Genomic DNA, 25,832 nt, shown 5'->3' with positions numbered 1-25,832 from the left:
TTGATCAATGATTCTTCTCTCATCATTGATATTACTATCTCTCCTTCTCCCTTCCTCTCTGAAATCAATAATAAAAAAAAAGTTAAAGGTCCATTCACAAAGCGTATTTTTCTTTATTTATATTTATAGTATTAATTTTTTATTCTCTCTTTTGCCCCATTTCTATTCCCTGACAGCATCCTGTACAGCAGCCTCACCACTGCAAATAATAATAATAATAATAGGAAATTATTGGTCCCATTCTAATACAATCTCCTCCAACTAGAATCAGAGAGGATTCGGAACTCAGATGAAATTCCCAATCACAGATATGAAAAAAATCCTGATCTTCATTGCCATGGCCAGGTGGACGGGCCTGGTATCCGTTTTTAGCACAGTCTGGATTTAGGGGTGTGCAGGGAGAAACAGGAGATGGGATTTATGAAGTGCTGCTTTCTTGTGAGACAAACACTAGGCACCCTTTTGGAGACTTCTCATCCTTCACCTCAGGTCCAACAGGTCAAGAAGTAGCGATTCAGCTACAATTTCACCCTGGCTGTGCATCACAGCCTCTGGGGGACCTGGAGAAGGGGAGGGAACTCAAAGGGAACGTGGGGCGGGAGAGGGAGAGAAAGGAAGACTCAACATTCAAAGTTACTGTGACTCAAGGAAAGTCAATAAAGTTTAACCAACCTGTTTTCTTTGTCTTATCAAGCTGTCCCTCCTTACTGAGGAGCTGGTGCTAGCTGGGCCCAAATGTGGGCAGGGTCACACCTCAAAGCCACCACCTCTGGAGCAGAGTGGGAGCAACCTACAAAATGAGAAAAGGTGACATTATAAGGGAGTCAACACCAAAAATAGTCCCATCTCTCTATTTCTCCACTTAATACCACCAGGAGTCACAAATTAGAGACAACAAAATGTTTCCCACCCCCTGCCTGCACTTTGTAAGCAAGCTTCCAGCTCCTGGGTGGATTCCACCTAATCCTCCATTAGCCTCTGAGCAAGAGCCACTGGGGTCACGCGTGCCTGGGACAGACAGGCTCCCACAGCATGCCCCAGCCATGCCACGGGCAGCGTCACCGGAGAATGGCTCGGACCACTAGTTCCAGGTGGAGCTTCGAGCATCTCAATGGCATGTGAATGCTGATGGATGGCCAGTTGAAAGGGTAGAGAAGGGCGAGGCATGATTAAGTGCTATCAGAAACAGGGAGGAAAAAAGAAGAGCTGAAGAAAGTGAAAAATATGGAACTAAACAGTTCCTCAGTGTAAGAGAATGGAAGTGATGGGAGAAGTGTCCATAACAGCTCAAATAGGAACAAATGCATATTTTTATTTTCTGTCAAGTAAATGCAGCAAATTATTCAAATTGCATGGGCCCTTCAGGAGCTTGAGAATGTCTGCTCTGGGGGCCAAAGGCCTCCAAAGTGTGTCTGGGGAGAAAGCCATGTTGGGCCCTCCACAGAGTGAGAGAAAACAGGGAGGCAGTACTTCCCAGAGCTATGGCGTTCGGCCACACTCTCTAAGTCTCTGAAAAACAGCATCCCATAGCTAAACTGAAGAGTGAAAAACTGGGAAGTAAAAACTAAAGAAGTAAAATAAATGGCCACACAGACAAAACCGGTCAAGAAATACTTGCTTGGTATGTTTTCTCGTGTTTATTCCCCATTGGAGTCAGAAAGGCTGCCCCATCATGTAAATGCCCAGTTATCATCTTGACTCTTACTTTGTCCGCATGGAGTTACTGAGCACTTGAGGTGGCAAACCTCTGCCCGCCCTGCAGGGTGGCGGGGAGGAAGCCTCCCAGCCCTTTCTGTTAGAAGCAGCTCCTCACGGTTTCTGACACAGTGAACAGTTTCTCTCTTTACACCTCACTGCTTCAATTACTCATCTTTTTACTTTGAACCTTTCTCTTTTGAAAAGTTCTTTGCATTTTGAACAAGCCAGGGGAACCGGAACCTTACTCGTTCCCCTGTAATTCTCAAAGTTTCTTAGAGGCAAAACCCTCCTTGAGGATCTGATGCAACTGTGGCCCCTCCTACAGAAGAAGCATGCACATTCTTGACACTCAACCTTTTTTCTTTTCTTTTTTTCTTTTGGGTATCAGGAAGGCCAGGAATCCCAGATACCTCTGCAGGATAAGTAAGAAGAATCTTGGTTTCACTTGATATATAACCCACCTTCTTTTAAACTATGAATCAAGTCAATTTTATTAAAATTCCCATGAGATTTCAGAAATATAGGAACAAAACATCCTTTTATATCATCCCCACCCATCTAAACTTAAAGCTGCCTAGGATGAAATTAAACACTGTAAAAACAACAACAAAAAACAAGCAAGGTTTTCTTGTTATTCGTTTTTAATTAATGGCACATTTTTATGAGGAAGAAAGTATAGAGAGAAATGGCTCCATAATTTTTTCTAGGAACCATCAAGATCTCTAAATAAGTAAACTATATGTAGAAACACACAGAAACAAGTCTCTGGAATTAAAAAATTTCAAAATATAACTAAGAGTCTCAAAATTTGGACATATGCCCTTCCCCTCAATTAAAAAAGATACTTGTAACTTCTCAGCACACACTGGGAACTCAGGGGAGGAACGGGCCAACCTGACAGATTTGACCTTGCAACTTCCATCCTCTGATTCTGGATGTAAATGATTTGAATTTTGAGAATGTCTTGCAACCAAGCTGAGTAATAAGAGTCACCACCCTGTTTACTCTGGGTTCCACCAGGCAGGAGGGATTCATAGAACTCAGAGAGCGGAAAAGTACAGGACAGTTCTTGGAAGAAAACTCAAGATACCCCTTACCTCTATCAACACTGCCTCAAGGGGAAGAAAAAAAAAAGCAGTGAGGGAGGCTGTGCCCTAGATGATGCCTGTAGGGGAAATGCAATAAGCAGGCTGGGGAGGCTCCGGCCCCAAAGGGAAGATGCTGAGTTTCTGGCTTGCATTCCCACACAGGCCTTGCCCAGGTCTAGTGGAAGCAGGATGACTTGGAGATGGCAGAGTTCCATCTGTGAGGATGAGGGGGATAAGGTTAGCCCCCACCCCTGAGGAGATAAGGGACAATGCTATGTAAAAACAGAAAGAACCAGGTCCCAGAGATAGCAATGAGATGGGAAGATGGAAAATGCTCTAGAAACAAAGCTATCCAGCTTCTAGAAACCCTACAGATTCTTAAGGTGGAATCTAAAATCTTTCCCAAGGCCCCCAGGAAAGATGGCTAAGTTTAGATGCCTGGGATGACAGAAGACGCCCCCCCCACCCTCCCCCAGCCCCATACGCACATAACTGAGCTTTACAACACCACCAAACACCAAACCGGGAGAGCTGCTGTGCTGAGCTTGTTTTGCTTGAGGTCCCATCCAACCAGGAAAGGCTAAAAGAGTTTCAGAGGAGCTCAGGTACTAAGATGCTGTGAGCTGCTATGGAGCTTAACAAGCAGCAAGAACATCTCCGGAAGGATAGGCTGAGGCAGAAAGGAAACCTTCCCGTCTTGGCTAGCTGGGACAGAACCAAGCCAGACTAGATGTCGCAGCATGGCACTGCCTGTTCTCCCCTGCCTGCCAAGCACAGGACAAAACCATCTCCTCTAACCAGGATAGCCTCACGAGTGCTCTGAGGCCCAAGACAGCTGCAATGACGGCTCTGAGTTCCAGGAAATGGATGTGTTTCTTGGCTTAGGGTGCACTCTATGCCTTGGATAGGGCGACACCCATGCAAGTCACCCTCCCCCCTTGTTGACATGAGCTTTGGCCCAACGGGGCCAGCGAGTGTCACACTGAGCAGGCCCTGCACAATCAGGCACTCAGAGCTGCTCAAGGGGACCCCTAAGAAGAGGGGGACGACCTCTTGGCCCACGTTCAAGAAAACAAAGTGTGCAGGGATGGGGGGACTGTACCTATAACCAGGCACAAGAGCCTCCCTGTGGGTTGTCTTCTGACCTCTGCCTCAAGACTGCAGAAAATAGACTTTCTAACCTGCCAGTGAAAGCCCTCCATGCTCTGCCCTCAGTTTACCTTCTGGCCTTCTTGCCCACAAGTTCCCATGGTTACTCTCTGTTCAGTTTCTTCTGAACATTCTTCTCCCCACCCCATCCCTTAGGGACCACTTTCTACTACTAGATTCCCACTAACCCCATTCTTAGTTCCAAACTTGAACTCTGAAATAATAGCAGCAGCTCATACTTTTTTTATCCTCACCCGAGGATATTTTTTCCATTCATTTTTTGAGAGAGTGAAAGGAAGGGAGAAAAACATTGATGTGAGAAAGATACATCGACTGGTTGCCTCCTGCACACTGCCCAAATGGGGGCGGGATGTGACACGCGATTGAGGTACGTGCCCTTGACCAGGAATCGAATCCGAGACCCTTCGGTCTGAGGGCCAATGCTCTAGTCACTGAGCCAAACCGGCCAGAGCAGCTAATACTTTTTGAATACTACGTCGCCTGCTTTCATCTCATAACAGTCTATTAGGTGTACAGATGAGACAACTAAGGTGTTGGGGTTAAGCAACGTGCCCCCAAGATCATGGGGGGAGAGCAACGTGAATCCAGTTTCTAATCTCTGTTAAGTTTCTTTTGCACAAAATTTGCACCTCCTAGCACAGGGCTAGAGAGAACAGATGTGTTCCCCTCAGTCACATTCTCTGACTTCTCACAATCATATTCTGAGTCATCTCTGCCCTTCCAGGCTGCTCAGTGCCTGGCCTCCCATTTCCTCCAGTTTCTAGTAGGTAAAAGGAGTTCTCCCCTCCCACCTTCACCTTTGCCTTCTTCTCTGTGCAGGACAGGGCTGGACTTCCACCTCAGACTAAAAATTCACTGCACAGGGCAGGAGTCTGCCACAAGGGGATGGGGAACTCCACATCCAACGCCGCTGCGCTCTAGAGGCACCCAGACAAGGAGACGGGAAGGAAGCCCCCAGGCCCTGCTGAAGCCACACAGCCCAGTCCTGTCCAATGGCTGAATCCAACCGAGCCCCGGTGCTAGCTCGAGCTCAGAAGCGACCCATGTACTCCGGGCCACCTCTGCTTCCGTGAACGTGGAATGCACACCTGGAGCAAGAGGAAGCTCTGGTGATGTGGGGAGTGAGTAGCCAGAAGTGCACAGACCCAAAATTAAGCCAACACCACAGGAAGGAACTCTTACAGTCCCAGGTGAGAAGTTACCGGCCACTGACCCTCCAGCAGAGCCACCCAGCAGGTGCAGACCTTTGTCAGAAGCGCGATTCTCAATGCGCGGAGGTCCCTATGTGGTGCACCTTAAATGTGCTCTGAAAATGCAGCTTCGTGGGCCTTGGCCGGGGCTGCTGCCTCGGAGACTCGCCTGCGTCCGTGTGCCAGCTCCCCGGGGACCGTGGCACAGCCTGGGGAGCCAGCGCTCTTCTTCCCACCATTCTGGACAAAGGGCAGCACAAAACCACGGATCTCCCCGAAAAACGTCCTTCCGTCAGGATTTGGAAGGAGCCACTCTCAGAATAACCACCAAGGCACCGATTCTGACTTCAGCTTTATTTACTATAATCCTATCTAATAAAGCGGTAATATGCAAATGGACCATCACTCCAACACGCAAGATGGCGGTCCCCGTGTGGTCAAAGATGGCCTGCAGGGGAGGGCAGTTGTAGGTGATCAGGCCTGCAGGTGAGGGCAGTTGGGGGGACCGGGCCTGCAGGTGAGGGCAGTTGGGGGGGGACCAGGCCTGCAGGTGAGGGCAGTTGGGGGCAATCGGGCTGGCAAGCAGAAGCGGTTAGGGACAATCAAGCAGGCAGGCGAGCGGTTGGGGACCAGCAGTCCTGGATTGTGAGAGGGATGTCCGACTGCCCGTTCAGGCCTGGTCCCACCGGGGAGGGTGAGGAGGAGGGTGAGGAAGGGGAGTCCCGGAGGACAACCCCAATGAAAGCAGGCCTCTGCATGGTTCCGCCTGGGCCTCAGAAGTACCTCACCACCTACTGTGGTTTGTGTCTTAATGGGACTCACAGCTGGAGGAAGAAAAATGAAACTGAGTTCATCCCAGCCGCTGAGAGCAGTGGGTGTAGGACCACCATGAGCTGCTGACACACCCTCTCAAAAGGCTCGGCTCTCTGTCGTGGGTAAAGGGACACTGATATTCAGGAAAGAGGGGGAAGGAGTGGCTCATGGGAGAGTGACAGGTTCCATGCTGGAAGCAGTTTCTCCCTTAGAAATAATTTGGGCATTTTAGTTGTTACAGTGCATACAATTTCAGCAGAGGCAAGGGCTGATTTTGAAGCCAGGGTTTTTGCTTACCAAATGTCTCTATGAAGTCAGATTCCATTCACTACTTAAAATATGAACTGCTGGAAAGGTGAAGAGATTTTTCTGGTATGTGCTAGATAAAACTATCCTATGACACCCCATTCTTCTTCCTGTATCTCTAAGGGCACCTGGCTTCCTCAGATGGAGGAAAAGGAGCAAAGCCCTGATTATAAGCTCTTCTGTCTGTAAATAAGACTATGAAGAAGCAGACTCCAGTCCTTGCAGCTCTCCTGGGGGCAGGTCTTACTGATAGGAACTAACTACTGCCAGACTCACGAAACCAAGACACAGCTGCCACATGGCATCCATGTGTCACCCTGGGCCCTGCTCTTCTGGGAAGGGCCATGGCCCTCTCCCCAGGTGAGCCAGTCTTTTCCTAAACATTGCTTTTCTGCCAGGCCACCAGGATCTGGTTACTTCATCACCTTCTTGCCCAACTTAGCAGAAACCTGTATGGTTCTCTATTCTGCCAAAGAAGCCGGTGGGGAAGAAGGTGGGCAGCCAAGGGAGCCTAAATAAGGAAGCACCCATGCTGGGCAGAGGGCCTACCACACCCTCACCTACCCCCAGGGCAGGGAAGGGTCTTCCAGGCTCAGGCAGAAGTCTCAGGAGGAGGGTCCTGCAGGGGATTGAGTTTTTAAGTCCACAGCCCACCCCACCCTGGGATCTGCTCTGTGGGCTTATCAAAAAGGGTGGGGAGAGGCCTCCACATCACTCCCTGCCTGAGGAGTTTAAAAACAGAAAGGAAGCCCAGCTGGTTTGGCTCAGTGGACAGAGTATCGGCCTTCAGACTGAAGGGTTCCAGGCTCGAATCCAGTCAAGGGCACATGCCTGGGTTGCGGGCTCAATCCCTGTCAGGAGGCAGCCGATCAATAATTCTCTCTCATCACTGATGTTTCTATCTCTTCCTCTCCCTTCCTCTCTGAAATCAATAAAAATATATTAAAAACAAATAAATAAATAACAGAAAAGAAGATGTTACTATAATAGAAAACGGAATTTAAGTCAGAGTGTATCAGAAGTCTAGTGTATGTCCATTTCCCAGTAACTAGGGGTCACAGACTATTTGTGACATAAACTGAGTCAGAAAATTCGTTAGGCACTTTACATTTATCCCCAAATCCTTCCCCAAATCTTATCCGATGTGGTCAGATTCAACCAGTGTCTGACCGTTCAACCAGCTGCTATGACACACACTGACCACCAGGGGAAAGATGCTCCAACTGGTAGGTTAGCTTGCTGCTGGCATCCGGCCGATCGGGACTGGGTGAGATGGGCCAGACATGCCCTGGAGCCCTCTTGGGGTCCCTCTCCGGCCCCAATTGTGCACTGGTGGGGTCCCTTGGCCTGGCCTGCGCCCTCTCGCAATCCGGGACCCCTCTGGGGATGTCAGAGAGCCGGTTTCAGCCCGATCCCCGCAGGTCAGGCCGAGGGATTCCACCAGTGCACAAATCCGTGCACTGGGCCTCTAGTAAGGTAATGATTAGATTATTTGCGGGGTATTACACAGCTGTTAAGGGGGAGGGCTAAAATTCTTGTACTTTCTAATGCATCACAAAGAGGACCATTAAAAACCCATTCAGAGAAGGGTGATTGGAGAACTAGAGAATTGGGAACCAAGTCAGAGGGAAAATAAGAAATGTCTGAAGGAACTAGAGATGCTCAGCCCATTGAAGATAAAGAAATGGAGACCTGCAAGGCTGGCTGCAGACACCTGAAAGCCTGGGGTGTGGAATAGGAGTGCACCCTTCCCATGTGTCCACAACGGCAGGAATGAGGTTTGGGAAAGAGACACAAAGAAGCAGGTCTGGGACTCCAAAATTCTTTACACCAGAGCTTTGAACAATTAAAGCTGCCCATCATGGAATGAGGCCCCATAAAAAGTGAGCTTGCTGTCCCTGGGATATTAAAGCAGAGGATCCTGCAGTTGGGTGGGAGACCAAATCAGATCATTCTTCTAACGTCTAGATTCTGGGCTTCTAAAAGGATGGTCCCGTGTCCATAATACCCTAAGATTCCAAAGTGTGCAGCAGAGGACAGACCACGGTAGTATAACTTAAAAAGCACTTGCTGAGGTGTCTAAATCTTGGACTAGAAACTCCGCTGGCCGCCAACGGAGCAACTTTAAGTCTCTGGCCTCAGTTCTCTCATCCAGAAAAATGAAGCTAATAATAACTGCCCGCCATACCTTACAGTACAGAAATCAATCAAAGGAATTAAAACGCTTTACAGTGCACTCTTCCTCTGGGGAGCACGCCCATGCCTTTCCCGGCCCTGTTTTCTTCCCCTAGGTGCTTAAGTTACCTTTCTTCTCCCTCCTAAGCTCCAAGGGCTCTTCTATTACCTCTGTAAATTTCTAAATAAAACTTTATCTCACAATTTGAAAAACAAAACAAAGAAATGGTCCAGCACCCCCCGGGATGAGCTATTGATCTTATGCTCTTTATCTCCCTACATTCCAATTTATTTAGCCTCTGGGCCAGTTCTCCCCAGCCTTTTGATTCATCCACGGGATCCCCTATCAGATTGCAATGCTTTGAGGGCAGGGGCCAGTTTGATGATCTTAAAATAATTTCGGTTCCAACCCCTAAGTTTAACAATGAAATAGAAATATAATTTAGCTTATCACAAATGCAATCCCATTGACAATAAGGAGTAGAACATGCTGTGATGAGCAGGAAATAAAACCCCTCCTGTTTCAGTTTGCTGCTGAACAAACTCTGGTCAACTTCACACAGTCTTAGTAAGGAAGGTCCCACTGCTGGCTCCCACAGGACGAGGCTCTCTTCCAGACGCTCCCACACCTCTTCCCTCCCGGCTGTAGAACTCCATACAGCACAGCTGACACCCAGCACCCAGAATCCCAGGCAACTGGACCACAGTGATGGGACTGTCCTGGACACTACTCTGAAGTGGCTCTGGTGCCTTGGTCACATTTACAGCCCAGGGGAGGAAGCTGGGGTAAAGTTCAGTAGCAGTTTGCTGACAATTTTAGGCAATATCCTGCAACTCTTTCATAGGCCCCGGGGTTGTGGCTGGCCTTTGTGACATGCTCTGGTAAAGGGTCAGCAGCTGCAGAAACAGGATTCTCTACTTTCCTCCCGAGGAAGAGCTGGAAGGCAAGCTAAGTGCCCCTAGGGCAGGTGGTCAACCTAGGATCTGGGCTTTAAATTCCCAGAATTCAGGGTGTGCACCACCACAGCCTTTATAAAATCAAAATTGCTTTGTAAAAGACAGCATTGATTGAAATGCTTCTACCCTAATAGCTCAGAGAAGGCAGTGAAAGGAGGAGATGAGTTTTCCTCGCCCACTGGAAAAGCGGTCAGCTGTGGTCAAAGTTTCACAGTGGGTAACCAGACATTACAGACCGTCAGCTGAGAATGACTGCGTGCTGGGTGCATTTACCAGGTGCTGGATGGCCTGCCCTCTATGCCTTCTAATGGATGACCTTTCCCCCCCCTCTAAAAAAATTATTCACCACTGTATCTATGAAGAAAAACAAATACTCCAAGATATAAGTGGGGGATGAGTGTTTATCACAAGCCAACCAATTGAAAACACTAGCAAGCCAATGGATTTTCTTAAAGTAAACTGAGAAAAACCCAAAAGCTACTGTGGGGTGGGACGGGCGTTGGAGGGAAGGTGGCACGTGGGCAGGTTTCTGTCCCCACCCACAGCACTGATGAGCTGACCAGCAGAGGAAGTCTGAGGCACTAGGGCCCTCTCAGTTCCTCCCCTGACCTGGTGAGTGGAGGGTGACTAGTTCAGAACCACTGCACCCCCTCGGGTAGCTAACTGCACTGCTGCTACACCAGCACAAAGGGCTGAGCCCCCGCCCAGCAGGGTCTGAAACAAGCATAATGTGCCCAAGGCACATCTGTCCTTTTGCGGGTTGACTGAAATTACACAGGACGCTGACCATGCCCAGGCCTTTCAATGTGGGTTCACATGTTACAAACCCCACCCTGAAAAACAGATACCTGTCTACAAGCTCCTAAATGCTTCCCCCACCCATCCCTGCCAGTTATAAAGAACAGGATGGAAAATCTAAAAGGGGAGATCAACACCAGTCGGACAGGTCCCCTTCCCATAACCTCTGGTACCTGCGTGAGAGTTCATCCAAGTAACAGAAAGCTGGCCTGCGTTCCCACCAGCAAGATCGCTTGCTGTGCGGGGCTGTTTTGTTCATCTGTTCGGCCCATGGACAGCCTGACACTTCCACCAGGTCCCTGTGGGTCAAATACTGCACAGGGAAAATCTCTGGAGCACCAAGTTTTGAAAACTCAAGCGCAGGCCCATTTCTTCAGCTGTATGTAATGCAAACGCTCTGTCAAATGGACTATTTTGGGTGAAAAAAGGCTGGCCCCTACCAATGTTTTCATGGCACGAAATTGCTTTAGTGCATTTGCAATCATAAGCGGAGGACCTCTTGCTCACCCCCTTCATTTTACTTGAATGCCTGTGATAAAGGCACCCTCCTGTTGTTCAAAAAGAACATCCCTGCTCTTTCCTTTTATCTTTCCTTAACAGTTTGCCATCCACTGATAGGAGGGGCCTTGCCTCCAACAGTCCACACTTTTATCTCCCGCTGACCACGCAGCAACACCAAGCCAAGGGCTGGATTTCCTGCAGCTTGCCTAGAGGGGCTGTTTAACTTGTTTAAAATATTACTGGCCTCCAGAACCTTGGAACCATGCCCGAGCAACACCTACCCAGCATCCATTTCAGCTCCAACTTTGAAAGTCTCCAAGTCCAATGTACCAGCACTCCCCGTGCCTCACTGTGGGAGAGGCTTGGCCACTTCCAAGGAAGAGAACTCACTTTCCGGGCTCACCTACATTATTTAACTTTCCGTCTGCAGCAAACCTAAGCGCTATCTTCATCACAGTCCACATACCCCAGAAGTTAGTTACGGTAGCTCAAGTAAACTCTGAGTTTATACTACAGCACTGAAATAATTCAGTAGCATTTAATAACACCCTTTAACCAACGGAGCACAGAACAAACAGTACACCATGTGCTTCCTTGCATAAGCAAATGGCCTGGAATACAATGGTCCCCTCCTCGGCACAGTGATGAGGACATGATCTTTGATGTCCCTCCCAGGCCTGAGTCGGCGTATGCATTCAACTATGCTGGAATGCTGGCATGTTTTTAGGTCCGGTGTCAAAAGCCCTTTCCACCTGCCTAATGCTATGAGCACTCCCGTGAATATCCAGGATCGAAAATAGCATCAAACTCCACTTCTTAATCAAGGCAGTTGTGGGGCTGTGTGCCACTTAAGGGATGTGACGGCCACAGGGAGGTGACACATCAGAGCAGAGGACCCTGACTCCCTGCCATTCAAGGTCAGGAGTTGCATTTTCTTGGCATCACACCGCATCTGTGAGGTTAACGGGTTCAGAGAGTGATAAGACCAGATGTTTAAAATTACAGTCCCCCAGTGTTCCTTTTCTGGAGTATAAGGAATCTTTCTAAAGTCAATTCAAAAGAAAAATGTCCTTGCCTAAGTACCCTTGAACCCCTCAAATCTCAGAGGTAAGAGGGCTGGGTGAGAGAGAAGCAATGGAGTAATGACATTGGAGATGACGACAATGGAAAGGCAAGGCTGTGGAGAAAATGGTGGCAAGTAAGTGACAGAAACCAGGTTACAGATTAAATCCACAACTTCAGTCTCTATGCCAACACTTCAAAACGAAGCCGATAAAACAAAACAACAACAAAAAAAAACGGAGCCAACATTTTTAGGATCTCTCTCTTTTTTTTTAAATGATGCTAGATAATGGAGTAACAAAGGGTGATCAGAGACCTGAGCAGCCACACTGTCTCCATGCAAAACCTAGAACGTTGCATTGTGTGTGGCCCCTCTCCTATAGCCACAGGACTTGGCCCTGTCACTGGCTCATCTGAGAACGGGAGCCAGCTAACCGGTTCAGCCCCACTGGCCAAACAGCAAGCACTCTTCAACATCCTCAATTTCCTCCCAGCCATGAAGTCAGGAACAACCTGTACAGACAAAGAAAGTAGAAAACTTGCGAAACAACGGCATCTACCGTGCTCACTAAATATGCCTGAGGAAACTTCCAAAGCCCTTTAAGATGCTTCATTACAACTCGGGAAAGAAAAAGCAGTCCACTACACCCAGGCACATGTTCCCACAAACCCAACTTCACACTCTGCCAGCCCCACAAGCAAAACGCAGAATTCAAAATACAACTCAAGAGAGTGGCCCTGGTTGCTTCACAGATTTGGAATTGTAACTGACACTTCTCCATAACTCTATTAAAGACCAGTGACATCCTGAAATGTTCCCAATCTGGAAACAGAATTTTCCTAAGGGAGAAAAAAAGATCTAACGGATTGTACAACAATTTGCTACCTGGCCATGGTGAAAATGCTGTTTGCAGGATGTAAGGAAAAACCCTTAGCGTACTTTTGCTCCTTGTAGTTAACCCTAATGCTGTGCTCTGGCCAAGGCAGGAATCCTTGCAAGGCTTCACCCACAGAAACTACTAATTGTGATGACGGCTTCTTTTGTACCCTACTACCCAGTGTTCATGTAATGGGGTGAGAATTTGGAAGATAGATATGGAAAGTAATTCTGGTTCTGCCTACTCTACATAGACATCTCGAAAGAACCGTGCTACTCATATATTCTGTACAACCCAAATTTATAGTCAAATATTATTCTCATTCACAACATTAGGCAAATGCTCTGTTAAATTTTTTAGCTTGTAGAAAGAGAAAACAAAGGAACACATTAATCCATCCAAGTTGCTAGGCCTTAAAACTTGAACAACTTTTTGTACTTATCATTTCTGTGGCTTCAGCTACCAAACAGGTTTCATTTCAGAAATGGGTCTCTCTAGTTTCCTGCAGTTTGAGGTCCAGGGCCATCCTGCTGCTTTCAGTGCGCTCAAACCAAAGCCTAGGAGAGCGCGCAGAACAACGTGTACTCTCTGCGAGGGTTAAACACAGTTGCTTAAGATGTTCTATACCATTTTTGTACCCTTGACATAGGGCAAGATTTGGTATCAATGTGAAGACCTGAAATAGGATGACGATCTTCCTTGGGCATCATCTATTGTCTCAGATGTTAGAACCACCAAGAAGTGAATGACAGAGCCGGTATCTCAAAGGCTGACCCTCAACTGGGGAGACAAAGGAGACCTGACACAAAGAGCTAAATTCCAATCCAACGGAAATGGATTATGAGTCAAACACTTTAAGGACTGCAAGGCTCCCCAAAGGTAAGTCATTAAACATGAGGGCAGTAGAACAGTGATTTTCAACCCCTTTCATCTCATGGCACACATAAACTACTAAAATTCTGCAGCAAACCAAAAAATATATTTTTTGCAAATTTGACCAAAAAAAAAAAAAAGGTATAATTTTGATTCATTCACACTGGATGGCTGTTGTGTTGGCTGTTGTCATTTTTTTATTTGACAATCTAAGGGAAAGAGGTCAGTGCCCCTGACTAAATAGTCAGGTACTGTGTGTTTCAAAAGTTCTTGTGGCACACCAGTTGGAAATCGCTGCAGTAGGGCAAAGGCAAACCTGAGCTTGAAGGAAAGATGCGGCTTTCAGAGGACGGGGCATTCCAGTTAGAAGGAAACGCACGCGGAAAAGGTTTGGAGACTCAAGAGGTACATCTGGATGGAGCACAGTGTTGCAAAAACATCAGCTCCTAAATGTCTATTTTCACTCTTCTCAGGTGAAATGAAAAAATTCATTGAGAGTCTCACAATGCTGAATTCTTATTATTTTTTTAAGGTTAAAATGCCCTTTTAAAATGAGATGACAAAGTAGATGGTGGAGACTGTTTTAATGTGCTTACTGGGGGTGGGGAGGGGGGGGGGGAAGAAGCAGCAATCCCATGTCTAACTATAAAAGTTTTGCCTTAGGTTTCTGACCCATGAAAACAAAGACTTTGGGAGACCCAACTATACCAGTCATGTGTGAAAGGAGGGAGAGTGGAATGCGGGAAATGGCAAAGATGGGCTGGTAAAATTATGCAGAGGTCAAGGTTCCATCTCACAGGATAAACTTTATATCCTGTGGCCATAGAAACCCACTGAAGGGTCCCACACTTATTTTTTTAAACCTCAGAGTAAAATAATCACATTCATATTTTTAAAAACTCTGGGCAGCAGTTTAGAAGATGGACTAGAGAGCCACATGCCCCGTCAGGAGGCTATTGCAATACCATATAAGGGACAGACATAAAGAGTACAGGGGTCCAGAAAATTTCACCAAGGGACCAACCTGGCTGTGAGGAATGAGGGCCAGAGAGATGCTGGGCTTCCTGCATTACCAACAGAATGAGTGGCAAGGCAGTTAACAGGGATGCAGAAGAAATTCCCCACACAGGAGAGAATACAGCAGGAAGGGACAGGGTATGGAGAAGTAGGATTAAGATAGTTCTGTTAAAAAGAAAACCTAAGAATGTCCATAGACAGAAGGAGCAGAAAGGAAAAGAAGGTCCTGGTGGAGATGGGAAAGGAGGGCCAGGGTCTCCCAGGCCCAGGAAGATGAAACACTTGTGATTACAAAATACATAACACATGCGGCCCTGTAAACATACGCACCATCGTCAAACCACGAAAACTGCTAATGAAGGCTGACCATCATACGCAGCTCACATGGGGGAAAGTGCTTAAAAAGCCTAAACTTAAGGTTAAAGTCTACAAAAATTTTTTACAAAATATAAAACAAGAACAAAATCTGTCCTCTAACTTTCTTTTTTTTTTTTTTAATATATTTTTATTGATTTTTTACAGAGAGGAAGGGAGAGAGATAGAGAGTTAGAAACATCGATGAGAGAGAAACATCGATCAGCTGCCTCCTGCACACCTCCCACTGGGGATGTGCCCGCAACCCAGGTACATGCCCTTGACCGGAATCGAACCTGGGACCTTTCAGTCCGCAGGCCGACGCTCTATCCACTGAGCCAAACCGGTTTCGGCTGTCCTCTAACTTTCAAAGAGTCTACTACATAAAACTAACATGTTAGACACTGAGCTGAAACATTTTGTGGAATTGATATGTTCTGGAGCAAAGCTGTCCGGCTGAAAGTTCTATAACATGAAAACAGTCTCTATACGTGCTGTCCAATATGGTAGCTGCTGGCTACACATGACCAGTCAGCACTTAAAATAAGGTGAATGTGACTAAGGAACTAAATTTTAAATTTTTACTTAAGTTTAAGTTAAACTTGGTAGGGGGGTAAGAGATCAACTAAAGGACTTGTATGCATGCATATAAGCATAACCAATGGACATAAGACACTGGGGGATAGGGGAGGCTAGGGGACTGTCTAGGGCGGGGGGATAAAATGGATACATATGTAATACCCTTTGTAATACTTTAAGCAATAAAAAATAAATAAATAAATAAATAAATAAAAATAAAAAAGTTTAAGTTAAACTTAAATGGCTACATATGGTCAGCAGCTATTTGGCTGTTGTACTGGACAGCACAGCATTTATTGTAGTTTTTCTTTTCCCAGTAACCTGGATTACGAGATCGTAGTCCTTGTTGGGTTTGGTCCTTGGGACTTTTAAGCCCTAAGGCAGAAACAAAGATAGCCCAGTACGGTTTCACCTGCAGGCAGGGGAGGGGATCATAAGCTGATCCCAGGAGTAACTTACTTTGCTATGATTCTTCATTCTTCCAGGTGTTTATCAGAGTTTCAATGTATAAAGGGAAACAACCCATGAAACCAACAACAGAGGGACATCTAAAGCAGACTGACTTCTCCCAGGTGAGTCATCACCACCCTGCCCCATCTACCCAAAACCTGCTCAGGCCTGGTCCCACCTCAAACGTGAAGGTCAATGTATGAAAACACGAGAAAACATTTTTAAAATAAGATCAAGTTTAAAAAGCAAGTGAGTACATTTAAGCATTCTATGTTCTAATAATATATGGGTAAAGTCTGGAAAATGCAACCTGAAGTGAGATATGTATCACTGGAATATGGTGATTTTCAAAACAATAAAAGCAATTTAATGTCACTGTACAGTTGATTTTTGTAATTAAAAATTATTTAACAAAATATACAAGAAAGAAAATAATCAAGCTGCGTTCCTTCTTAAGATATGAAACTAGCTCTAGCCAGTTTGGCTCTGTGGATAGAGCTTTGGCCTGCAGACTGAAGGGTCCTGGGTTTGATTGCTGTCAAGGGCATGTACCTCAGTTGGAGGCTCGATCCTCGAGGCTTGATCCCTGGTCCTGGTCAGGGCATGTGCGGGAGGCAACCAGTCCATGCTTCTCTCTCTCTGAGACTCTCCCCCTCCCTTCCACTCTCTAAAAATCAATGATAAATATCCTCAGGTGAGGATTAACAACAAAAACAAAAAGATATGTAACTGCTCTCCTCCCTTTCTCCCCCAATTTATATCTAGTTATAGACAGTGCCTAGCACTTGATTACTAGTTCATTCTATAAATATGAGCCTCTTATGCACTATCTATTAGGGGCAATATGCTCAGGTTCTATAAACATGTATGAGATTCATACCCTTGAAACTGTATGTAAAATTTATGTGGTATTCATTTCTTTTGGAGAAAGAGTCCATAAATTTGATCAGACTTTCAAACCTTCCTTTTTCTTATGAAAATGAGATCAACCATGTAATTCACTTTAAATAGTATCTGACACATACATGGCAATAACTCAACAAAAGTTAGTGAAATCAATCCTCTAAACAATCTCCCAATTCCTGCTACAAACAGTTATAATTCTAGAACAGAACTCATCCTACAGAAAGGAGGGTGGGGGTGGGGGAATCCTTGTGAGCCCCATCTATGTCACTGTGCTTCCGTGGTTTTGTTCTATTCCTCATTATGCCAGGAATAACGGTTAGAAGACTAACAAGAGTTAGCTTCTTGATACTCTTAGCTTAAAACTTCTGAATGCATGTACTATCACCATCTCTAGGCCATCAAAGGCAGAGAGGTGGTTTCCTGTGAATCCACCTATAGGTGTAAATGTGGCCCAAGCACTAGCAATTCCTGGGAATCTCAAAGGGGTCCCAGAATAGTGTGTGGTCTTGTGGAGGATGTTTGTTTTGCAATTAACAAAAAGTAATAGGGGCGTTAGTGAGCCTTTTAAATAGAAGCCAAAAATTAAAATTGAGTCTTCTATGTACCCAACAGTTCTTAAATTGCAATGCATAAATAAAATAAATTGTCTATAAAAGGGATTATATTAACTATAAAATTTAAGAATCATAACGAGGAGAGTGGGAAAAGTGACTGATTAAATGGTGCTTGGGGGAGGGGCTGGCCTGTCCTTGTTTTCTCATGAGTCCTTTGAAGGTGAAAACAAACAAACAAAAAAAGCCTTTCTGAAAAAATAAACAAATGGGCCCTGAAATCTCTCTCCCTTTTTTGGGAAAAATATTCTACTTAAGGCTCTCAAATATTTCTTGATGATAAAAATACATCTGTCAGTTACCTCTATTAGTAACTATTGATCTACTACTAGACTGGGGGAGAGGGGTCCAGGAGCTCACCACCTAGCTAAGGAGAAAAAGAAAACAAGAATGTAAGAGAACTGTGCTATCTATGCAATACTAATTGAGTCCAAAAAAACCCCACTGGCCTGTGTAAGTGAAGGGTATCAGGTGGAAGGGAGGGTGGAGGAGACGAAACCCAGTAAGGACCACCAGAAGCCAGGTCCTGATTACAGAGGCTGGGGGAGGGGAGGACACAAATTATGGGGAACTGGGGCAGTGGGGAGAAATGACGTCAAATTTTAAGAAAACCTGTCTGAACATGGTATGGGAGTGCAGGAGAAGGAGAACTGACTAAAATGGGAACAAAGGGAATAGATAGGGAAAGGTAAGCCTGAACATCTTTCAAAGAACTTTGCGGACCTGAAACAAACAAGAGGGAGCTATGGAGTAAGTTGCTTCTGACACAGGCTCGATTTCCTGGGACACTAGAATGGTGACTGCTAAGGAGGGTGGGTTAAATGCTTTTTTAGAGACTTGGAAAGTGAGGAAAAGGAGAGGACTCGGAAGGGAAGGTCTTGGTACTATGGGATTAGTATATTAGTGAAAAATCGGAGATACGGAGTGCATGTGGGACTGACCCCTCCACAGAGAGCTGAGGCCTGAGCTAGGTGAGCTGACATTCAGAGATAAGAGGGCAGGAAGGAATATGAGGAACACCCATTTTAAGCTACTGAGACAGCAATAAGGCCTTTTAGGAATGAGGTCCCCAGGAAGGAGGAGAAAGGGCAGTGTCCAAATAAATGTGACAGCATTAGCAATGAAGGGGGCATAACCCTTCTGAGTCTGAAAACAGGAGAGTAAAGACATCTGGAGGGGTGCTCAAGGAAGCTTATGGTTAAATGGTCTTAATCTTGAGCACACAGTAACACTCAATTATTTTATTGATTAGTAATCTCAAGAAAATAGGCAGCAGGTCATATGCTGTGAGTAGGAGGAGGAGAAAAGGGAACTATGGTGTAAGGAGCAAAGGACCACAGGGGAGCTGGCGGCAGGACAGGGGTAGTCAGTGATAATAAGGCCTCCCTGGGGCCAGGGATGATGAAGGCGTACAGGGGGGACTCTCGGTTGGCTTAGGTATCACAGCCACATGGTCTCATGGTACTCTGCAACAAAAACGAGCTCAGGGCAGCAGGGAGGCTGCCCTCTGGAACCCTCTCCTCCTACTCAGAGTGAGTCTGTTATCTGTTTCCTACTCTGGCTGGCTGGCTAAGGAGAAGGGAGGAAAACTATGTGATTTCAAATGGCTACATCTTTTATTCCTGCTATTTGAGGCAAGCCTGTTATGTTTCTTCCAACAGATGCCCAATTTACACATGTAGCTGCTCTCATAAACAGTAAACAAATGGATTCTCTCTACAAATACCAAGGGCGCCAGGTCTCAAAATGTTTCCCAAATACCCAACCCAAAGTGGCTTTTGCTTTGTTTTCCGGCTGAACTTTGTAGCTCTAACCCAGATGCAGCTCAGTGCAGAACGCCACTGGGACACCACACAGGACTCGCAGGGGTTAGTTCTTAAGAAAGCACAGCCCTGCGCCAGCCCAGGGTTCCCAGGGCATGCTGGTCTGGCAAATTCATGCTCAGGGCTCGGTGACTCAATTAGTGTAAGTTCAGTTGCTCTTTCTTAGGTCAGTTCTTTCTTCTTTTGTTTAGATCTGACTCAAGATTTACTTCAATTATCTACACCTCTATTAAAGTACCTAAGTAAATTAAACCATTGTATGAGATGATGGGAAAGGAAGTGATGAAGGAAAGGAAAGGAAGAAACTGGATCTTCAAAATAACACAGGCAAATAATCTTCACCTTTCTCCTCTACATCTCTGTGCTCATAAATTACTAAACTCCAAGACAAGCAACTGTTTCTCAAAGGCAAATTCTAGACCCTAAAACCCCATGGTTAAGCACTGGCTTGCAGAAAACTAAAAATTTCAGCAATTCTGGAATGAAATGTTATGTTCATAACTATACAAAGCATAGCAGCTGTTCCCAGCCAACATGAAAACCGAAAGGGGTGATGCTATCTTTATCCTTTACCTAGAGTCAGAGCTGGTACCGTCTTGGGCAGAGCTGCCAAGAAGCTGTCTCAGTTCTAGTCTGCTGAGCACAAGAGACAAAGAAGGCAAGGGAATGAATACACGGGCCAGCAAAGTACACCTAAAACAACAACACATAACAGACCCACCTGTGAGAAAGAAAATGCAGTTAATAATTAAAATTTTTTTTAAAGGATGCAAGGGAAAACAACTGCTTGAAAAGTAGTTCTCAATGTCATTTGGAAGATCCTTTTCAACTCAATCCGTTCAAAATTCAAAAGATTAGATCACATCTAACTCTACCCGAATTTCCCAAATGGAAGAGGAAGAACCCTTTTATCAATTTCCTTGGAAGTAAAAACACATTTTATCTATTAAACTCAAGTCCTGCTCATAAAAACGTAACAAAAACCTTCTTCAGACAGTCTCATGGAATCAGGCCTCGGATGAGCATCTCAGAGAGGACAGGAAGATGGAAAATGAAAGATCTGAGAAGAATAAAAAGAGAAGCTTATGAGAAAGGTTTCTTTCATAAGCCTAAAGCTCACACACAGGCTAAATGAAGAAAATGTTTTTCTGATGTTACTGAACTACCTCACTCTGAGAAAGCACTTCCCACTAGCAGCTCCGTTCTACCCCAGCAACCCCATTCTATTTACTGTTCAGTTTTAAATGACTGGGCAACTGCTGCCTCGCCATGCATCCTCAGGGTTGGCCAATACTGTTACCCCCCCACCCACATAAACCACCAACGAATGAAGCTGGTGGTGGGGGGGGAATGAGCTTGTAATGTGAACTGCCACCGACACAACACACTTCCTGCTAATTCTGAAATGGTCTCCATTCAAGAAAACGTGAATAACCAGTGCAAGGCCTGGTAGGTTTCCACCCTAAGCTCAGCAAGCGGACTACCCAGGTTCAAATCTTGCCTCTTCTACTTGCTAGCTATGGTAAGTAGCCTGACCTTGTGGGACCACTTGCAGACAATTATGGAACCGCTTTCTGCCTCAGTTTCCTCATCTGTAAAATGGAGACAATGATAATACCTACAACATATGGTTGCTGTGAGAAACAAGTTAAATCAGCAAAATGCTTAAATACAGTCTGGGACATATAGTACAAACCCCCCAAATGCTTGTCACACCTGAACTTAGGTTTATTACACAAATACACTAGCAAGTGCAGGGTTGATTCACTAATTATCAGTTCAACAGGTGATAAAGACATTCCGTTCATCTAGGGCAGTGATTTTCAACCGGTGTGCCGTGGCACAAGTGCTGCAAGAATTTTTGAAACATGCAATACCGGACTATTTAGTCAGGGGCACTGACTTGTTTTCTCTTTTTCAAATGAAAAGAAAAGAAAAGAAAAGAAAAGAAAAGAAAAGAAAAGAAAAGAAAAGAAAAGAAAAGAAAAGAAAAGAAAAGAAAAGAAAAGAAAAGAAAAGAAAAGAAAAGAAAAGAAAAGAAAAGAAAAGAAAAGAAAAGAAAAGAAAAGAAAAGAAAAGAAAAGAAAAGAAAAGAAAAGAAAAGAAAAGAAAAGAAAAGAAAAGAAAAGAAAAGAAAAGAAAAGAAAAGAAAAGAAAAGAAAAGAAAAGAAAAGAAAAGAAAAGAAAAGAAAAGAAAAGAAAAGAAAAGAGAAGAAAAGAGCCAACCAACAATAACCATCCAGTGTGCATGAATCAAAATTATACCTATTTTTTGTCAGATTAGCAAAAAATATAATTTTTAGTGTGCCACAGAATTTTAGTAAATTTTAGTTTATGTGTGCCATGAGAGGAACGTTGCAAGTGGGGCTTACGAATCTGTATCACAAGTTTCCAGCGGATGCTGGTCTAGAGGTCAAACTTCGGGACCCACTGCTCTATGGAAGAGTTAACTCCTTATGTTCTATGTTTCAGGCCTAAGCCTTACCTAGTTTATTTATGTGCACCGAGAGCCTTAAGGAGATAAAATAAGAAAGGAGAGTGGCAAATATGCCTGAAAGAGGTTAACCGCTCAGAGAATATCCATGTGTTCCTCCACAATGCCTAGCACCCCTACACCTCTGCATGTGGCAGACCACGTGACAAGTTCTGGCCAATCAGCTGTGAGAAAAGAAAGATGTGTATCACTCCCAGTCTGAAGCTTTTAAAAGCTTACATGTGACCCTCTAGCCTAGCCTTTCCTTACTATGGTGACCTGAAAGCCAGATGACAGCAGCTGGATCCTTGGGCCACACTTTGGAAGGGAGCTACACTAGAGAGCTGCTGAACCTATAGTGAATTTCACATAAACAAGCAATGGCATTTTATGAGCTGAGACACAGATTTTTAGGTTGGTTTGATGCTCCACATGGCGCTTAACCCAACTAAAACAATTCCTATCATCTTTATAAAAAAGAACCTCCACATCAGTCTTATTAGGTCCTACCTATCAAACATTTATGTGAGGTTAAAATCAGTTAGCTAGGATTTCTACCCTATTTTTATTCACTTCAATTCATCAAAATAGATTAGGTATTTTTAAAAATTATCTTTATTGTTGAAAGTGCTACAGATGTCTCCCCTTTATTTCACTCCCCTTCTCCTCACTCCTGGCCCCTCCTATTTGGGGTCTGTTTCCAACCAAATATAAAAATTCTTTACTGCAACATGATTATGTAACAGTTGCCAGTAATTTAGAAAGCTAAATATGCTAAGAAGTACTGAAAATGTGAAAAGTAAATACACCGAAGGACTCAGATCAAGAGCTCCATGAAACAAAGCACATGGGCACACACATGCACCCCTGGACTCCCTGACTCTCAGGCAGCCCATAGGAAAAGGGTTGCACTTGATTTATTAAATCATGTCAAACTGATAACGTATTTTGCCCAAATGGGAGGTGGTCTCTATAAGGTAAAAACATCACCATTTAACCACAAACTGCTCTTTAAAACATATAATAATTTCTGGGCAACCTAGGAAAAGTTTGCAATTTACCTTCCTGGCCATGTGTATAAACATAAAAAAAAAGATTTTCTTCTCACAAAAATTACCCCCACCACACACACAGAGCCAAAACAAAATATAATCTAGAGCACCTCAACAACTTAAACTAGGAAACTTATGAAATACAAAATTAAAAGAATTAAGGAGAGAATTTTAAAATATGTACTGGAATCACAGAGGGTCCTTCCTGGTCTATAGAGCAAAACAGGCTTTTTTTGCAGGGCCCTCAATGAGGAGGACTTTAGTTGAGTGGGCGCTACAGCTAATCTCACAGGTGAGGAATTCTCCCTAACTCTTCCTAACTGAGTGCGTGCACATGCTTTCAAACTCATCTTCGAAGGAGCTCATGGCTCTCTGCTCCCCAATTAGCCCTGGCAAAGCTCAGTGTTAATATGAGGGATCCTGCTGCTTCTGGCCTTCTCAAGTTTTTAGGCCCCGTGAGTGTCTCATTCTCTGGGTGTGTCACATTCCATCTCTTTAGGTACTTCCATTGTGGCCAAAAAGAAAAAAGGTAAATACTCATGTAATGCATTTGGTCACACATTACAACTCAGCTGTAGTCAGAGTTCGAAAATAATAAAAATGCCCCAATGATAAAAGCTGAATTTCTCTAATATTCAGCAACTGTTGGGTTTCTTTGGTAAGGGGATTTTTTTTTTCTTTTTTTCATTTCTTTCAGGAGACTTGAAAATGTCATTTTAAAAAATGAAAACCTGAAACTTTGCACATCTCTATTTTTTAAAAAAATCATATGACACACTACCTTTAGGACATCAAGGAGACCAATAATCTCCACGTGTGCCTTAAAACAGAGTTACCTCTTTACTTTTCATTAAGGAGCTACCAGAGATAACAAGGATAATGTGCAATTAGATCACAGGTGGATATATTAATAATCACAGAGCTAAAAAAAAAACCAAACAAAAACAATTCAGCATCACATCTTGCTAGTACTCTCCGGTAAAACCCCTGAAAACTTCCTATTATCTAGCAAGTTGATTTTACAAGGCTCATGATGTATCCTCAGATCAGCATCGCTGTTTGCGTCTTCAAGAAGCGTAATAGGAACATCCACACTTAGAAAATGAAAGCCAGCCCTGGCTGGTTTGGCTCAGTGGATAGAGCATCGGCCTGCAGACTGAAGGGTTCGATTCTGGCCAAGAGCACATGCCCAGGTTGCGAGCTCGATCCCCAGTGGGGGGTGTGCAGGAGGCAGCAGATCAATGATTCTCTCTCTCTCTCCTCATTGATGTTTCTATCTCTCTCTCCCTTTCCCTTCCTCTCTGAAATCAATAGAAAATATTTTTTAAAAAAGAAAATGAAAGCCATATAAAAGCGATCTCATGTGATTTTTGCAGTCTAACTTCTTCAGTTTAATTCTTCCATAGTCATGTTCATAATGAATCAAGCTATAAGTCAATTCCTGGGAGTTCATTAACATGATGCTTTATTTAGCCAATAAGACCCTTTCATTTATTTATTTATTGCCCAAAGAGGTTTGTGGTTGCAGACGTCTACATATTGTCCACATGCTGGGAATTACTTTGGGAGCTTAACAAGATGGTTTTCTCTATCCCCAGGCCAGCCCAGCAGGGCCTGCCACCCTCTCCCAGGCATGCAGGGAACTGCAGTGGGCCCATCGGCAGAGCTGCTCCCACTGCTCTTACTACCACCGCCTCCTCCAACTTGCACCCAAATCAGTTGTAGGCCATACAGATATCATGTCCCTGTGACGTGCAACTTTCATGCAGACCTAAGAGCATGAGGAAAACTAACTCTTGACTAAGTGACTCCCAAACCAGCACATCCCATGCATTCTCAAGTTCCTCCTCTCCACAGACTCCTCAGCAGAGACCGCTCCAGGGGGCTGGTGTGCAGATCCTATGACTACTGAAATCCCTTGGATAAAAGCAAGCATTGTCTACTTTTCTTAACATATCGAAATCCTGGATAAGATCAACAATCAAGTAACATTTCAATCCTCCAACAGCCTTAAATCAATTGATCAAACTCTTCTCTTTGGTTCTCAATCCCCCACCCCAATAAATAACAGTAAAAGCCATTTTAGTCAGCTTTTGAAGCAGACTGTGTCAGCATTTACTTTCAATAAAAGATTAGGATTATGTGAAGGGGAAAGCTTTTAACTAAAACAAACAATGCACGTTATGAACTGAGATACTAACAACTGCCCAACACATTTCTGTCATGCCTTTCAAGTGCTCCTGGGGCCTCGGAGTATTCACTGAAAGCACGCTCCCTGCCTTCTTCATGCTCAGCCTCCAGTCACACCGATGAGGGCTCTGTGCCTGTGATTCATGGAGGCTGATCTCCAGGCAGCCAGCAGCTGTTCAAATCCTTGCCTGGATGGATGTCACCCCCATCCCCCGCCTTCCTCGCACCTCCAGCTCCAGTTGTCCTTGAGGCCCGCCTACCCAGTGGATGCTGGAAGCACATCGTCTCAAACTGAACCAGTGCAAGGAGTTGCAGGTGGCTTCACAAGCTACACACAGAACGAGGCACAAGCTCTTTCACCTCTGCTCCATTCCTCCTGCCCCATTCCTCTGCCCTGTCTCTACCCAAAAAGTCATGGCAAAGATCTGCTCCTCACTTCCTAGGACAGGGATGGCGAACCTTTTGAGCTCGGCGTGTCAGCATTTTGAAAAACCCTAACTTAACTCTGGTGCCGTGTCACATATAGAAATTTTTTGATATTTGCAACCATAGTAAAACAAAGATTTATATTTTTGATATTTATTTTATATATTTCAATGCCATTTAACAAAGAAAAATCAACCAAAAAAATGAGTTCGCATGTCACCTCTGACACGCGTGTCATAGGTTCGCCATCACTGTCCTAGGAAGTAATGGTTTTTATGACTTTTCCATTTGCTGTGAGCGTCTAACACCCAGATAACGAATGCCTATTTCTTACATGCAATTCACATACATTTCCCTTCCCTGACAGAGGCACAAATGTCTAACCATAAGAAAATACTTTCCCTCTTCGGCATGGCAATCAAGTGGTACAGTTTCCATGGAC

General features: G+C 44.8%; 1 protein-coding gene across 11 annotated transcripts in view; it reads right to left on the bottom strand.

The window, feature by feature from the left end:
* Positions 1-25,832, bottom strand: part of RREB1 (ras responsive element binding protein 1) — a 145,653-nt gene that overhangs the window by 81,586 nt on the left and 38,235 nt on the right. For 9 of the 11 annotated variants that reach the window (XR_009451912.1, XM_059688536.1, XM_059688534.1 and 6 more), the window contains exon 2: positions 673-790. The gene's annotated coding sequence lies outside the window, so the exon portion shown is untranslated. Of the gene's footprint in view, positions 1-672; positions 791-3,274; positions 4,095-19,822; positions 19,883-25,832 lie in introns of those variants that run through there. The other 2 variants (XM_059688539.1, XM_059688541.1) reach the window with 2 other exon arrangements.

The sequence above is a fragment of the Myotis daubentonii genome, chromosome 3, assembly GCF_963259705.1.
Source record: "Myotis daubentonii chromosome 3, mMyoDau2.1, whole genome shotgun sequence".
Classification (NCBI taxonomy): domain Eukaryota; kingdom Metazoa; phylum Chordata; class Mammalia; order Chiroptera; family Vespertilionidae; genus Myotis; species Myotis daubentonii.
The sequence above is the reverse complement of the archived record's forward strand: the minus strand, read 5'-3'. Positions and strand labels throughout refer to the sequence as shown.